Source organism: Xyrauchen texanus, chromosome 45 (assembly GCF_025860055.1).
Source record: "Xyrauchen texanus isolate HMW12.3.18 chromosome 45, RBS_HiC_50CHRs, whole genome shotgun sequence".
Taxonomy (NCBI): domain Eukaryota; kingdom Metazoa; phylum Chordata; class Actinopteri; order Cypriniformes; family Catostomidae; genus Xyrauchen; species Xyrauchen texanus.
Window position 1 is genome coordinate 16,848,911 of NC_068320.1, and position 17,242 is coordinate 16,866,152.

The 17,242-nt window shown below is 35.7% G+C and overlaps 1 protein-coding gene across 8 annotated transcripts in view; it reads right to left on the reverse strand.

Moving 5' to 3' along the window:
• The window catches only part of LOC127637385 (neuronal cell adhesion molecule-like), a 79,580-nt gene extending 63,178 nt beyond the window's left edge, over nt 1–16,402 (reverse strand). For 6 of the 8 annotated variants that reach the window (XM_052118415.1, XM_052118414.1, XM_052118410.1 and 3 more), the window contains exon 1: nt 16,296–16,402. The gene's annotated coding sequence lies outside the window, so the exon portion shown is untranslated. The remainder of the gene's footprint in view (nt 1–16,295) is intronic. The other 2 variants (XM_052118411.1, XM_052118413.1) reach the window with 2 other exon arrangements.
• Nucleotides 16,403–17,242: the final 840 nt, after the last annotated feature.

Genomic DNA, 17,242 nt, shown 5'->3' on the forward strand with positions numbered 1-17,242 from the left:
ATAAACAAACAACAGTGTTGACTTCTCGTCTGATGGTATAGAGCCCTTGAGAAGAGTAGGCATTACAGATTACAGGCTTGGCATGTGAAGTAGGACCTGAAGTACTATTCAGAGTGAGTGCAACACACTCACGAAGAACACAAAATCAAAGACTCAATTCACTATTTAATAGGGTTCAGGAGCATGTCATTCATCTTTGGTTGCAAAGTAGTTGCCTGTTCTAGCACATACCAGACTAATGAATTTAAAAAGGGTATGTTTAAATTAAAGCTGGCAGACTAAATTAGTGTATGCTTAACTGTGATAAATTATCATGTGTTGTTTATGCCCTTTTGTATCAAGGAGAGTCACCTACATGGCCAGGTCTCTCTCTCTCTCTCTCTCTCTCTCTCTCTCTCTCTCTCTCTTGTAATATTATAATTTCAACTGATTCACACCCCAACATCTGTGAAATATATTCAGCACAGATGAATCGGCTCTATAAAATGCTACTTTATTTTATTTTATTTCCCCTTCAAGCAACCACTAGAACATCATATTAAACTGGCTCTATGCAATTCATCTTATATTTAGTCTTTTTCAACATAGGTACCTTATATCATCTGCCGGATGAAAGTACCTGAAACTAATCATGGAGGGGGTGGAAAATGTCCAATGTAATAACAGAAGCTTTCCTTTGGACTGCCACAATGTAAAGATCAGAAAGTGGTATTTGTTGCTTTCCAATAATTTTACCAGCTAGCTTTAGCTAAAGCTATTGTAAGTCAATATTTTGGAATACCAAGCATAAAATGTCCCAACTACCTGACAGATATCACTCAAATAGGTGTCCTGGGGATCTACCAGGGGTATTTGGGGCGGGACTATCTGTTCGTCTAAACAATGAAAACAGGGTGAGTGTTTAAACCTGCTTGGAAACAGTCGTTATTTATGCAATTATGTTTGATGCTGCTAGTGGTGCCTAAATCACTTAGGTCACATCCAAACTAATACGTATTTGTTTGAAAACACATATTTTTCTCTACATTTTGGTTTCAGTCCACACTGAGACAGCATTTTTGACAGCAAAAACTGAGCTTTTTGAAAATGCTCTCCCAAGAAGACAAATTTCATCGTTGCATTGTTTTGTGGACAGGAGAAACAGATATATCTTAAAAACTAATACGTATTTGTTGTCTTCAGTCATGTGATTCATTTAACCCAAAACAATCAAGATGGTGGCCCATGTAGTTGTTGTGCCTGTTGTGCACTTCAATAGCGTTGTTAAAAATACATTTTATTTTGTATAACCTTCACATTGCATTCCTTCAGACGCGACGGGAGGTTTACACAGAATTGCTGTCAGGTGACTGAACAAGAGGACAATTGCAGTTTAGACTGTACAAGGAACAGTAAGGCATTACACACATTTTCATACATTTCAGTGTGGATGAGGAACATTTTGGAAAACGCCAATGTGGACTTGCATTTAGAAAACGACATTTTCAAATATATCCATATTAATGTGGACATAGCCTTAAAGCAGCTTTATGTTCATGTGTTACTTACTTTTTAACTAAGAGTCATATTAATAAAGGAGATCAGGATGGTGGGTATAAAGACCACAATCCTTTTTAGTTGATCCATTAGAATTTCCAGCACTTTGCTACATTGATTTGTGATTCTCTAGCCACAATGAGGTCAAATCTAAGTCTAAGGTCAATGATCTGTCAATACTGCCAATAATACTGACTATGATACATTCATTCACTGATAAGTGCAATAAATTATTTCTTAAACCCAATCCCCAACCATGACATGCAAAAATTCCAGTCTAATACAAGAGTTTTACGACATTTTTTGTTTGCATAAAATTGGGTAAGCCCATTGTCTATTGTTTTGCAGTTAGTCTTACTTTAAGTAGGAGAGCCCACATGCCTGAGTGTTTTCAATATTTATATATTTTTTTATTATATGTTCACAGTGACACTGTGTTATTGAATGTAACTGTACTGCATTGATCACCCGTACAGCAGTGTCCAGTCATTTTAAGTCTCCCTCTCTCTCTCTCTCTCTCTCTCTCTCTCTCTCTCTCTATCTATCTATCTTAGCAAGTCTCCAGTGTTTTTCTGCTCTATTCAAGAGATCTTTCAGTTCATTTTGTTCATGGCTGGACACACGCCAGACCCTGTCAATCTGAATTCAGCAGAAATAACAGGGAGCTCATAAAACACAATGTACTTAAGGCACAGCCATTATTTATATACTATATGTTGTAAGTAATTGGGGAATATAAAACAAAAAGCACACATTCCTGATTTGGTTTACTCCAAATAAAGATTTTAACTAACAGTTTGATTTTAAAGGATTAATGTTCAATGTAACAGCACAAACATTCAAATTCAACATCACACTTTTAAATATGTGCAGTTAAGAACTGTTTTAATTAAGCTAATTATAATTCTTACACCCAAAATCTACCCATAATGTGTTATAGACACATTGGCAACACAATCCAACAATTCATCCAATGAGTCTGTGTGGTACTCTGAGATCCTTAGAGTCAAGAAAAGTATGCTGAAATAACTTTATAATCCTTATTAAATTTAAGCAATATAACTGCCATACTGCACATTCTTTCATCTTTCAAAGAAACTCTAACATAATTCTACAAATCATTCCTAACAATATTAGAGCTTTCTCTATACTTACATCAATTTAAAGGGTTAGAGAGGAAGAGAAAAGAAGAAAAAGAGAGAAAGAGCTCAGTATCTTCTCTTTTTAAGGTGTCTCAGAGGAAACCACAGGCCAGCTAAGAGTTACTTGAGGAAGAATCAAATTTTCATGCCAGTGCAAAGCTGTGGGTGTGTTGCATGTAAATTAAGTGGCACAAAGCAAAATTTGCTATTCTCCTAAGAATTTGGTCGTTGCACTAAAACGTTTCAATGCCACCTCTTAACTCAGCGCAAAGTCCAAATTCAGTTCCTGCATTTGCAGTTTGAAGATTTCACCAGCAGGTGATTATAAAGTTCATGTCCAAATTCTGAAAGTACAGAACATCAAATAATGTCCTTGACGATTGCTGCTGAAGCCATTTGTTGAATCAAAAACTTATGAGATTTGTGTTACATTTTCTAGAAGTCATGGTTTAGATTTTTCAATGATTATTATTTTTATTGTTATATTTCAGTCACTGAAAAAAGGGGCCGGTGGAAGAAGGAGAGAGTTAAATGTTTGAAGAGGGTTACATTTTTGGATTTGGTATGATTTTTTTCCCACCACTTTGCCATGATTTATGTGTCAGTAGACGAAAATGCTTAATAATATTTACTTTCCCTGTAATTAAACAGAGCCTACATCTATATCCTGAATCACATTTGCCATGCGTATAAAAGGAACGTGTCCCATTTAACAAGGACGCACAAAATAATCTAAATCCATATATTTATTCTTCCAATTCATTGCATAAAGTCCATTTACACTACCAACTTCTTATGAATGTACTGTCTTTGTTTATATTACTGCTGCTTGACAGGGAATGGACTGTATAATAGGACGGAGAATGTGGCGGAGGAGAACCTCCACTGACCCGATTAGCGCATGCGATTAAAGTAGGGCCCAAATGTGAAATATTTAACAGAACTGCTCTATTTATTCATAAACATATGAACATTAGTAGTTTAGGTAATAATTTAGAATCTATTTTGGGACATACTGTATCTCTGATTTTGGATCGTCCAAAAATGGGGCTTTACGGGAAAAAAATGACACGTTGTCAAAAAGTTATAAACATTTTCCTGGTTTGGTTTTCTGTTATAAAAGGCCCCTTTCCACCTAGTATTAAGATGCATGTCAGGTGATCCAATCACATGTGGTCAGATGAGACACATCGCTGTTTACACCTGGTCACTTAAATGCATCTCCTATAACCACTTGTGTTCGGATTTGGAGGGGAGGGTTTCTGTATATTTTATTTTTTTTCCCCTTTTCTCCCCAATTTGTAATTTTGTAATTTTTAAATTTAATCTAAGCACAAATTCAACACGTCAAGCAGAATTATCTGTTATTTAAGTAGATTACCTGTATTAAAGGAGCTTTAGATGTTCATGCTTCTCGTCAGTTTTGAAATCAGACTCAATGAAGAAGGTCCGTGAAGCTCTCATGATTGTCTATGCATCTGATTTTTTTGAGATCGGATGGTTATTTCCTTTTAAAGCAGCTTGTAACCAGCAAGTTTAAACTTTTGTTTTAGAGCAGCAGTTGATTGACAATCAATTGAGGGGTGGTGCTTCACTGCTGCTGGGATGCATACAGGACGGATTAGCGTTTACACCTCAAATGCGATCTGGTCACGTGCGTTTTTAACCACATTCGTATGTGATTTTTGCGAGCCAATCACAAAATGTTTTAGACCCCTTAAGACCTGTATTTAGGGCTGACCACATGTGATCGGATCACCCAAAACGCATCTTAATACCTGGTGGAAACAGGGTCAAAGTATGCTGAAATTATGAGCAAATGCAACAGGTTGTTGAAATAAAAATATCTTTACCTCATCTGTTCAGATTCAGAAATTCTGCTATTACACCACTGAAGAAGCTAAAGAGAAATGACTATGACAAATTAAATGTAACAATATTTTATCAGAGCCCTTACATAACTGACAGAATAAATACTCTACTCTTTAAATTGATATAAAGGACTTTTCATAGTCAACAAGGGACTGCAATCAAAAGCTAAACTCAAAACATAATTAAAGTCTAAAAACTGTCTGGAATGAATATCGTCTGAAGAGCACAGGGGAGTTTGAGGTCTTTAAATCCATCCATCCATCCATCGTCAACCGCTTATCCTGCGTACAGGGTCGCGGGGGGCTGGAGCCTATCCCAGCTAACATTGGGCGAAAGGCGGGGGGTCTTTAAATCAAGAAGTTTAATTATTTAAGGCCTACATTATGATTCATAGACAGAGTACAGCTGCTGACATTTATTAGATTACTTTTAAAGGCAGAAACTTATGACTCACATTAGAACAACATAAAATCACATCAAAGGCAAACAGGAGTGTGTTTTGGAAGAGTGGATAAAGAGTTCAGGGAGGAGGCCAAGAGGACGAGACCAGAAACTTGTCCTATAGAAGCAAAATCTCACAGGGCTTGAGGGTGCCATGACCTCCAAGCTATTTACACAAGTCATAAAGTCAACACGCATCTTTCCAAAGCAGCAAGCAGGCCACAGACCACAGCTCTCAAATATCCATAAATCAGCATGGTTAAAACACAAGGATACCAGGCCAATTTAAATATTTCACATTTCGTGGTGGTTAGTGGTCGGATGTTAGGCGTTTTAAAAATAAATTAAGTTCTTGAAATGATGCTGGTTTGTTGACGCAAAAGAATAAAGACCCAGTGTCTAGAAATGTTTGATATTATGTCTACTACTAAAGCTGGGTGGTATGACAGTAGATATAAATATGCCAAGTCGTATAGATTTTATTTAATTACATTTTTATATTTAATTCACTGGAATATCAAAAAATAGGTATTACTAGGCATGTCATAAAATATCGATATATCAATTATTGATTAGCACATTATTTCATCAATATATTTTTGAGGCATCGATATATTAACATTAGCTGACATTTAAATTAGAAGCCTAATTTGTGTGCTTTCCAATTCACTCAGTTAGGCTTCTGTTTAATGTCTGGCATAATATCATTTGGGAGACCACAAAGGGTTAATATCAAATTTACTGAAGCATGTGACAAGGCACAGGTATCACAACATAGTACAGGTATTTTAGAGCTTCTTGCACAAGATGCATACACACCAAATTAATAAGGATTTTCTACTTCTTTAAGAATGAAAGTGATGTTGATGAGTTTGCAGGTTAGTATATGAAACTGTTTATGGTTTAACTGTGCAAACTGAAAGATTAGAAATTATTATGCAATTTCTCTGTATGTATCTTTGAAGAGGTTTCATTCAAGGTGTTGAACAACAAAAAGACATACCTGTCAATGAAAATACATTATGCAGGTTATATGAAAGATGAACATACACAACATAACATCCATTGGTGGCTAGAGTAAATAATCTTTGTTCTTTGATAATGATTTGTGTTGAATTTAATGGAAAACTATGTGGTGCTGCAGATTTTTGAGCAGCCTCGAGAGATGGCGAGACTCGGTGAGTGTACATACCTTCATAGAAAAAATTTGTTTTGCATTTTAGAATGCACCATGTGATCCGCCAGACATGTGCAGTGTGCAAACCCCTTTAATTTACACTGCCCGAACACTTTACCAAAGTTGTGTTGAGAAATATGTTTGAAAACCCAAATACTGTTGTTCAACGGGTAGCCCTGTTCATATCTGGAAAAATCCTGATACAGTATATATCGATAATCATAGGGAAAATCTTCAGATTATCGATGTGTGAAAAAGGCATCTATCCCATGCCTACAGTAGGTATTACAAGATGGTTTTATTTCAATTTCAACAGATATGTGGCTTCTTCTCACGAAACCTTTGAAGAAAATATCCTATACTCCAACTCCAAGGAAACAAATAAGAAATTATATTTTGCATATAGAATATGAAGTCTATTTTTAGGGTCATTACAATTTTACACATTTTAGCGCCCAGTTCTCATTACAGCAATGAGTATTTTTTTTATATAAAATTTAAATTTCAGTATTTATACATCATATTACTGTAGTTCTGCCTTGGTACTGCCTTTCATTTATGAATAAAATCAATGTACATCAGCATAACAACAAAATTATTGTGTTAGGGTAAAGAGAACTCCCATTGTTTTTAAAAGTAAATGGTGCATTATGGTAATGGGTATTGGGGGTAAAATGTGCTTAAGTGTCCTGAAAATAATGTCACAATGTAAAAACCATCTTAATGGTCCTAAATAAAGGTATGGTAGGGCAGAGGGCGGAGGGCTGGGCTGGGTCATGATGCTGCACACCCGGTCCCTAATCAGGCTGATTTTTCATATAATTTAATATTTTTCATATTGATTTGTGGTTAAATATGACCAGGACATTTTCTTAAATGGTTTCACGAGTATTGCCTATAACTATAACTATATAGTGATACTATTACCATGATTTAAATTTAATTATACCATCACATGAATTTGGTCATACCTATTACCATACAACCACAAAAAAAGTAATTTCATCTGTATTGAACTGTTGAAATTATCTGAACTATTGAGATAATAAGCAATGACATATCTTAATGTGTGATGAAATATTCTTGTAATGAGACATAAAGAATTTAATTACCGAATGGTGCAGACATCAAGACCATGGGAAAAAGGGAGTAGGAGATCATTTTAGGCATAATTGCAAGTTTTCTTTCTTCGCAGAGGTGAGAGAGACTGCACATGAACTGAAACACCAGTATAAAAGACACTTTATCATCACAACTGTCTGGCAGTAAACAGCATGACTAAGGCAAAACAGCCTATAATTCAATAGGGTTTCCAATACCCATGTTACTTAAGTTGCCAATCCCCTCTGATAAAGAATAGTGCATGACCAGAAAACACAGCGCCTTAAGTTCCTAACCTCATCCAAAAATGTTCCTCCAGCCTCTGCTTTCAATCAATAAATTAGCAGATGACAGTATCAGAACTTCAGTCCATAAATGGGAACATATAGACAGAATGGTGCCTCTCATAAACCACCCCATCACCAGACAGAGACAGCAGCGCATTGTGGAAAGGAGCGCTCATCAGTCGATTCAGTCCATATGATACAAGTGGGGCAACTGTGTCAAAAAACTCTGTGGGGACATTGTTGGAGAACTTTTAGACAAATTTATCTGGTCCCAATTTTCTAGTAATTCATATATTCATATAATAATTTAAAAGCAGATACAGTGGAAAACATTTTGGACACTATTACACTTAGAATGTCAAAATTTCAATGCAATACATACAAAATGTCAACTTTATTGGCAGCTGCAAACAAACCATGCTAGATCTTTGCTCAGTACTATTTTTACATTTCTAATAAATTTTTTGAATTACTTTAAACTAACTGGTCATTTTAGTGGGTCTTTGAATCCTAAAAGTCTTTTACAATTTTTGCTTGAAAAGAGTGTTTGTGCTATTTTTTTTATTTATTTACTACTTTACTTTATTTTTACGTGTGCCTTATGTGTTCAACACCACATACTGTAAAAGCAGATATGCCATTTCTATCTGAGAATATTGTAATTTGGTTGAACTCACTGTTTTCCATATTGTTTTCCATAATGGTTAAACATAAAAGATGGCATTCCTGTCCATATACAGTCCTAGATTTGAGCTTTGTGCCTCAAAATGAGTACATTTCCTCCTTTCCAAGGGCTTTTACTTGTGGTCAGTGTCGTAGAAAGTGGAAAGAAAGACCACAGATAAAATAAACTGCTCTTGTGATGAGATAACAGTCAAAACTAAACAAAAGAGAACATGTCCTCCCATCTCCCATCAAAATGGACTTAATATGAAAGAAACAGAATATAGTAGCCTATATAGAAACAGTAAGCCAAATGTAAACATTCATCAAATACATTTTTTGCAGTGCAACATTTCAGAGTGTAGTCTCTAAACACACAGGTCAAAAGTCAAGCTTTATTACAAGACAGATGGAGCTGAAAAAGCTTATATTTTAATCAGCCACCACAACATATAAGTACTCCATATAGGCCTAGGAGAAATCCGTACTGCACATAATTCCTGAAATGTTCATCACCCAAATTACATTGCTTTGTAATATAATTTAATTAAAAGCACCCAGCTACTACACTGAAAAATATGTCACACAAAGGTATTTGAAGAGAGATTTGTTGGTTACATGTGGCAATATGTTCCCTGCCTATAATCACATTAACATTCAATACTAAGCAGGCCTTATCTAAAAGGAAATAGATGCAAAAGTATTATACACCTGTTAAAGAAAAATGTATGCCCCTGGCAACACCTGTCACAAAAACTATTATTCACCAATCTACCAACAAATCCGATTTAAAAACCAGTGAGAAAGAATTACACTGAGTTCACTCTGTTTAAATCATACTTAGAATTTATGATGCATTAAAATCAGGACACAGGGCAAATGTGGCATATTTGCAGGGCAATTCTGAGCATGCAAATGTCTAGTCTGCCATACCAATGGCAGCTGGTGCAGTGTGTCTCTATGTAAATATCCAGCTTTTGAACTTACTGAGACACAAAAAACACTCCAAAGCCACAAAAAGTGCAACAGTGATATTTCATCCTCAGTAAGTCTGTCTAGCATCTAATGGTTTTCTATCTCTGAAGGTCTAATTGTCTTCTATATGCTGGGAGAGATAGAGATAAGTAAATGTCTGCTAAACCTCAATGCAAAATGTGTATCTTAATTCCAGTCCTAGAAATACCAGGAGTCTGCGAGTCTAATTATACTCTATTCAAATTTGCCTGTCTATAAATCTACTAAGATACTAAAGCAATTGTTAAGCATCATAAGCGTTTTCCCCACAAATGAAAACAATGCAAATCTATCATTTTGTGAACTGCTGTGCATGCCTATCAAGTAGGGCTTGGCAATATGGACAAAAATACTCTCACAATATTCTTTTTCATATCGTTCAATATCGATATTTATCACGATATACATTCGTATTTACACATTGCATATGTTTTTTATTTCAAAGTTGGTAGAAGAAAAGAAGAAGAAAAATAATAAAAAGTCAAAATAGTGTATACATTGCATTGGTGTCTGAGGGATCTTCTTATAAATATTGCAATATTTTATAGAGTTTATCAGTCGGGTGCAGTTGGATATTAATGTTAAAAGATCCTTTTGAAGCATAATGACAGTATATAATACTTACATTCAAATTATTTTCATATTTCGTTACATTCAGATACCCAAGTATGGGGGCATAGAAGCCCTTGTGACTGAGGACTGATACTGTAGGGGGGTTCAGGGGTATCCCCTGAGAGAAAATGTAGAAAATGTAAAAGTCTAAATGGACCATTTGTATTTTGTAAATAAAGTGAGAGTCTACAAAATAGTAATTTTATTGTCTTTCCAAATCATCCATCCCAGAGATGATGACATCTGATTAAAATTAGAACATAAATCTAGTTGTTTATTAATAAAGGCTCCTAACATGCTGATTAATAAAGCTACATTTAGAAGGAAAAGATGTTACGGTCTAAAGGCTCTGGAACAATGTTAACCTATGCGGCGACTCACGTCTACTCGCATGCGGGGAAAAGGGGCAATATGCGCAGAGCGAGACAGGGCATAAATTAAGCTTGTTTGGTGCTAAAGAAAAATAATCAAGAATATAGCGCAGATTGTTTTTATATTGTTTTGTCGCGCTGCTCAATAGAGACGATGAGAGGGCGCAACCGTCATCATGATGTCTTGCGGTCCGGATGGAATCAATTCGGGGTCTGGACCCTGGCCGCGATGACAGTCGTAGCCTAATCGCTACTTCATACAGTCTGAGAAAGCCGAACTGCTTGGGTTTTTAGTGACACGCACCTGAACATCTAGATTAAGGACACAGGCTAAATATCGAAAATTACTCAAAAGCTTATCATCAATATCATGGAATTTTTTATCACAATAAATATTGAGATCTTTTTATCGCTCAGCCCTACTATCAAGCTATAAAAAAGACAACAATATTAGCCTAAAAACATTTGATGTTTCATTTGCGTCCTGATGTCATTACAATGCCATCATCAGTCACCTTTACTCATAATTTATCCAGCCCATTTCTCTCCTTGTTAAACGAGATTACCAAAATAAACAAAGGAGGTTTTTCCTCTCCTTCAGTCAGTCAACAGACACTGATAATTGCTCGGACACAAATTGTCTCATTGAAACACAAATGAATGACTAGTAAAGGGATGTATAGTGTGTCAAACCACTGATATGCTCCATTACAACCCACACTTGAATGCTATTGGCTCATGCCATAGTTGGTCTTTACAGGTGGGAAAATCCACCAAAGCGCTCTAGCACTTTAAACTATTGCAGTGCTTTAACACTGTTTAAACAGATCACAACATGCAACAAACACAGCTGTGTGCTGATTGCAAAGTCATAGATTTTTAGGGGGCTAAGAATAAATTAAGGGGGGCTAATGCCCTCCTAAATATGGTCTAGCAATGCGTATACCAGGAGTCATAGTCCATTCATTCCACACAGTTATTGTCAGATCAGCATATTGCCTTTGGCAACAACCAGGTGCTGAAGAAGTGCATGGTAAGAAGGTAAAGCTCCATGATGAAGCACAGCTGGCAGTGTTTGGTGGCACACACCTGGTGTCCATTGTGCATTATCAGCACTGCTATAAATTCCCATCTAAGGATCCCAGAAAGAAGCATTTGATTTTGTTAATCTGGACCCACAATATTCATAATCCAAATGCACAGACTGCGTAAACACTGAAGGGGTAAATATGCATTCATGCACTGCCATATATTGATCTGACAAAGAAAATGCAATGCATCCCTTATGAAACTTTTTAATTATTTTTTATAATTTATTATAATTACTATAATAGAACCAAATGTTTTTCAATTTAATTTCTTATCCAAAATACAACTTATAATACAACCCATTTTCAGTAGTACAAATCTACCAAATCCAGACCACCAATCTACTTCCAGTGTGGATGCTTTCGATATAACAGCAACAGAGGCATGGCAAGAAGATAAAGATTTATAATCAATTTGACCAATATTTTTTTTTTTTACCAATATTCAAACTTTTCTACTTGTTATTGGCTTCTTGAAATTGGGTGTACCGATAAATGTACAAATCTTGTTCCAAATCTGAATTTTGAAAAATACCACTTTGTCACAATTTACTTTGTCAACAGTATAATAATAATTACAATAGTAATAATAATGTTATTGTAATTATCATAATTACTATTATTATAAAAATATTCAAAATGCTACTCCACTACTCCATTAATACATTGTAACAAATGGCTTAAGAAATGATTTTTTCTGTCATACATGAAAGCACACATGAATTAACTCACACACACACACACATTTTCACTTGTTACTCCAATGCATAAATGCTAATTATAAATAGCAGGGAAAGCACTAAATGGGAAATGGGATGAACAATTCTCAGTGTCACTGAGGGACTTGTGGCTCTGCAGTACACAAGGCAGCAGCTGTTATGCACACATGCATACATAATATCCATTTGCCAGAGATGAGAAGCAAATGTCGCATATTTTCAACTTCATTTATCATCATTCAAAAGTGTCAAATATTAGACTGGATGCAGGTAGCCAATAATGCAATTAGAGTACTCAAAATATGAATAATGATGTTTCAAAGCACTAATCATCCACACAATAAGGTCTCCTACCAAACTACATTCTGTGTGTGTATAGCCAGGTCTACAGTGATAAAATGTGGCGGGTGAAAAAGTGCAGTGCTTATTACAGTATGGCCTAAAGGCTTTAAAAATCATGACCTGTAGTAACTGCAAAATTAATGAGACTACAATAAATATTCCAATTACAGTAAAGTACAATATAAATTTGGTCATTCAACAATGTCCTAAAGAGTTATTTAAAATTAACTCACTATTATTTCAGCTATCCTAAATTATGATCTAATTAAATCCCATGTGTGCCACAAAACTAGGGCTGCCCCTAATAGTCGACCAAACGTTAGTCGACGAGAGAGTCTTGGTCGACCAAGTTTAGTCGTTGGTCTCAGAAAAAAAAACTCCACAGGAAGTGGCGAAGTCACGCAGTCAGTGATGGACAGACATGATCGTTTACAGGGCTGGTCCATGCGGTATTATTATTTATATATTCACGTTCAAACCAACAAACATCGGTATTACCGCTGGTTGGATGCTAGATGGTACTATGGGATCATTTTCCTTAAGCAGGGTTAGGGTTAAGCCTTCACGATAAAGCAAGATACTTTCATTTCAAACTTTGAACTTTATTTTTTATTTATCGTAACAAAAAATTCAAATGAGATGAAAAAAAAAAAATGTAATTAAAATGTGTGTTGTTCAGCTTTTTGAAAGATTTTTTTCTTTACAACAGTTGTGAAGGGTAAAATCTCTCTGGCAAAGCACCTACTTCATCTGTGCATTCTCTACCGGTCAGGTATTTCATTGTCCGGGAAAATACATTGTGTGTGAATACAATTATTTTGTTCCCTCCTTCACGATATATATATATATATATCGCAATATACAATTACATCGGCAACACCCAGTAATATTAATTTGATAATAGCCTAATAATAATAATAATAATAATTTAATATATTAATGGGAAACAAGCCAAATATCGTCTTGACATTGTCAAAGGCATCAGCTATTGGCAATCACTCTGACCATCATCGATCCCCGAGATCATCGTCTGTCAGCACAACCCTAATGTGCATAAACCCTAATTCTCTATAAATTAACAAAATGTTCAGACAGTCTCCTTGCTGGTTTTTCTGATACATTCAGAATTATTACCACTTTTGCCAGTGTTGCTGTGGCTTCGCTTCGTGCATGCGCACGCTTGTAACATTTATATTTTAAAGGCTCATTATTACAGTTTAGTATTTCTCTGTATTGCAGAACAGTGTTAGCAATGTTACTTATAACATACTTTCTCAGCCCTGGAACACAAACCATTTTCTGATGCCCCCCCAAAAAAAATATATATAAGTAATTCAATTAATATCATAATGGCTTAAACTAACGACAACTTGTTGACTAGAAAAATCTTTGGTTGGGGGCAGCCCTCCAAAAAACATCTTCGAAAACACACAACATCCTGGCACCTTTGGCAATTGGCATAATGCCACAAGTATTAAATTACACTTCAGGCCCACTACAAAGACTGACTAACACAATTAGCCTATAATTTCATCACATCCCAAAAAAGGTCTCCCAGCATTCATGCCTTTGCATCAGTCTGTGATATTTTCATAACCATGAATAGCATTATTGACATTGTCCAATCAGATCAAACAGCTTTTGAATTTTACTAACAAAACTGAGATATCTTACAACGGATCATTACCACTAGAGGTAGACCGATATATAGCGGTTTTATTGATTAATCGGTGCCAGCAGTTGCTTTTGAAACTATTGTTTATCTGCAAAAATATGGCAACAGTTGCAGAAGTTTTTTTAATTATTATTCCTCCGTGTTCCTCAATTTTTCATCATTGACATTATTCATCCTCATTTCAATTACTTCAATGCATATTTTGTTATTTTGATGAAATAATCAAGTATCTAAACTGAAACGAGGGCATGCAACGGACAATGTGACTACATGGAAACCTGCCCTGTCAGCACATATATTCCAACTTAAATTGAAAAAAGAAACCTTATTCCTCATTAAACCTAATCTGATAAATTGTGTGTGTGTATATATATATATATATATATATATATATATATATATATATATATATATATATATATATACAACAGTTCGTTCCAGTCCTCGAATCTGACTGGACAAGAGACGTTCCATGAGCACTGATGGTCTCACACCATCAGCACTCGGACGCTTCACTGTGTGTATCACTCCGCTTGCGTTTGTGCTGTTCTAAACTAAAGTGTAAGAGTAGTGATATGTGTTAAGAGGTACTGTATGTTTATCTCTTACATTACATATGTTAACCAGCAGGTGGCTGCAAAAGATGATGTTTGTGTGTAATATGAGCCAGTTAGGTGATGTGAAGTAAATCTGCATCAGCCAGTGTTTACATACAACAGCGCTCTGTGATCGCTCGTATTACTACTAAGGCTAGAAAATAGCTTTAAACAACATTAAACAAACAACTTCAGCATTAAGGTTCATCACAGCGACACAACAGACTTATTAATTATGGAGCTCAAGGCACTTACCTCTTAATGGAGTTTCCACATTGGAGAGAAAGTACTGTTTAAAATGGCAGAGGACATTGCGGTTTCTATAGTGAATGACCCTTGTGCATGGCTACCGTGAAATAGGGAGAAATACCCCCTCTTGGATGGCTATTTTTCCACTGAGAAAGCTGACCTTCAGAAAGCTGACAGCATCTCTACTTGGGTGTGGCAACAGGTGATTACACACGCTACATCTCTCTCTCTCACTCACAAACAACACACACACACACCTCTTTCTCTCTCTCTCTTTTATCCCAGACTGACGAGATGTTCTGTGGGGGGCTTTGTGGGGGTCGTGACATCTGTTGCAGGGCTCCCTGTTATTCTATTCTATTCTATTTCCAAAAGTAATGTTTGGGAGTCCAACATGTATATTTCCTATTGACACACTAAAGCTGAAGATATAAATAACCATCTTAAGACAAATGTTTTTGTGAAACATCTTATAGACTTTTGCACAGTACTGTATATATATTATAGTAGGCATTTGTATTGCACAAGTGACAATATATAGTAGCCTAAATGTACAAAAGAGTAGCCTGAGAAATGCCAGAGAAAGTGAAACACAAAGCATTGTAGGTAAATCTTCTATTTTGCATTTTCAAGCTGTACCATTAAGACAAACCCAAATCAGAAATATCTTAAATAATATCATATAATAATAATAATAATAATAATCTAATATCATTCACATAAGATAAATCACGAAACCACTACTATCAGCAGCTATCAAATACAGCATTCTCTATGCAGTATGCAAGAGCTATTAATATGCCAAAGACATGTTCACTGTGTGGATCACTCCGCTTGTGTTCATGCAAAAGAAAGAAAGAAAGAAAGAAAGCATTGCTTCTGTAATCGTGTGTATTGTTGCTATCATATGGCTATATTAAATGGCTGATTATTGTCTTCATGCAATGATAACAGATCTCAAATAATGTAAATTAACTGCCAAAATTAAACATTTACATTTAAAATATGCGTCATAATAAACAAACATTGAGAATGAAGAATGAGAATAATGGGAACACCTGCTGTCGACCCGCCGCCGATCAAGATTTCTATCAAACACTCTTTCATTTGGGCCGTTTATACACTGTCAGTATGACACGACACCAAATAAATACGGAATTTGAAATTGTATTTGGATTAAACGGGCATGATTGTTTCATTCTATCTGAAAGATGCATATCCTTTGTGATGCCTGCGATATCTCCACGAAAATCCGCATCATCATCGGTTGCCATGGGAAAGAGCGACTGGATGCTCGACAAATATATCGCAACTTATGCGCATTTTTCTTATAAAAAGCATATTGGAAAACAAACATGAGGTAATAAAGTTGTTGCACATGCGTTCAATATGCATAAATATAAAGCTCACCTATTACAGTGCTGAATCTTCGACCCGTCCGTTTGCATGAGATTGGATTTATCTGGGAATGGTGCGTTGTGTAGTCACGCGTACTGCAGCCTGTGTTCGCGCGCTGCTCTTTCTCCCCGAGCGCACTCACGCCACTGCTGTCACACTCGCAGCGCCGTCAAGCGCATGCTCCGTGCAGGGGCAGTGGCAGCGACACGAGAATAATCAGCAGCTGAGGAGCTTCAGGCAGATATTACACACACAAAGCACAATTTGACAATTATTCTACACTATGCTATTTACAAAAATTACAACGCTCCTGAAATTAAATCAGTAACTCTGAGATACCTTTTCAATGAAAAAAAATTGATAATTGATAGCTAATAATTTTTTTTATACACTACATTACACTCATTCTTTATTACAATGCTCCCTCTTTTAGAATAATAGTAAGGTCATCAAAAACATGAAAATATATCTGAAGTAGTATAGTGACCAAAAATGTTAAATGAATCAAAACGTACGTATTTACCTTCTTCAATGTAACCACCCTTATCGTTTTAGTGTAATTAAAAATTGTATTATATATGTGCTATGCATTTTTAAAACGATTTAGAAAGCAGGGCACAGTTATGGGATGCAAACCAATTAACTGCAAGCACATCTACAATTTTCAACAAACAAAAGCATCTAAAATACTTTGTCAAAGCCATATTAAGTCTGATGTTTGTGCAGATGGTTAGAGTTGCAGTGATTTTATTTTTATTTTTTTTTATGAATGCAGGCAGGACTGGACAACTGATTTATGGTGGTGGTTTGGCAGCGCATGTGAAAATGAGCATGTTACAGGGCTCTCATTCCTCAACATTATCATGTCTTGTCTGTCCACATCTGTTCATAATTCTAGACAGTTTGGTGTGTCTATTATATGTGAAAACATTATTTTTGAGACTCTGAGTCAGACTCTT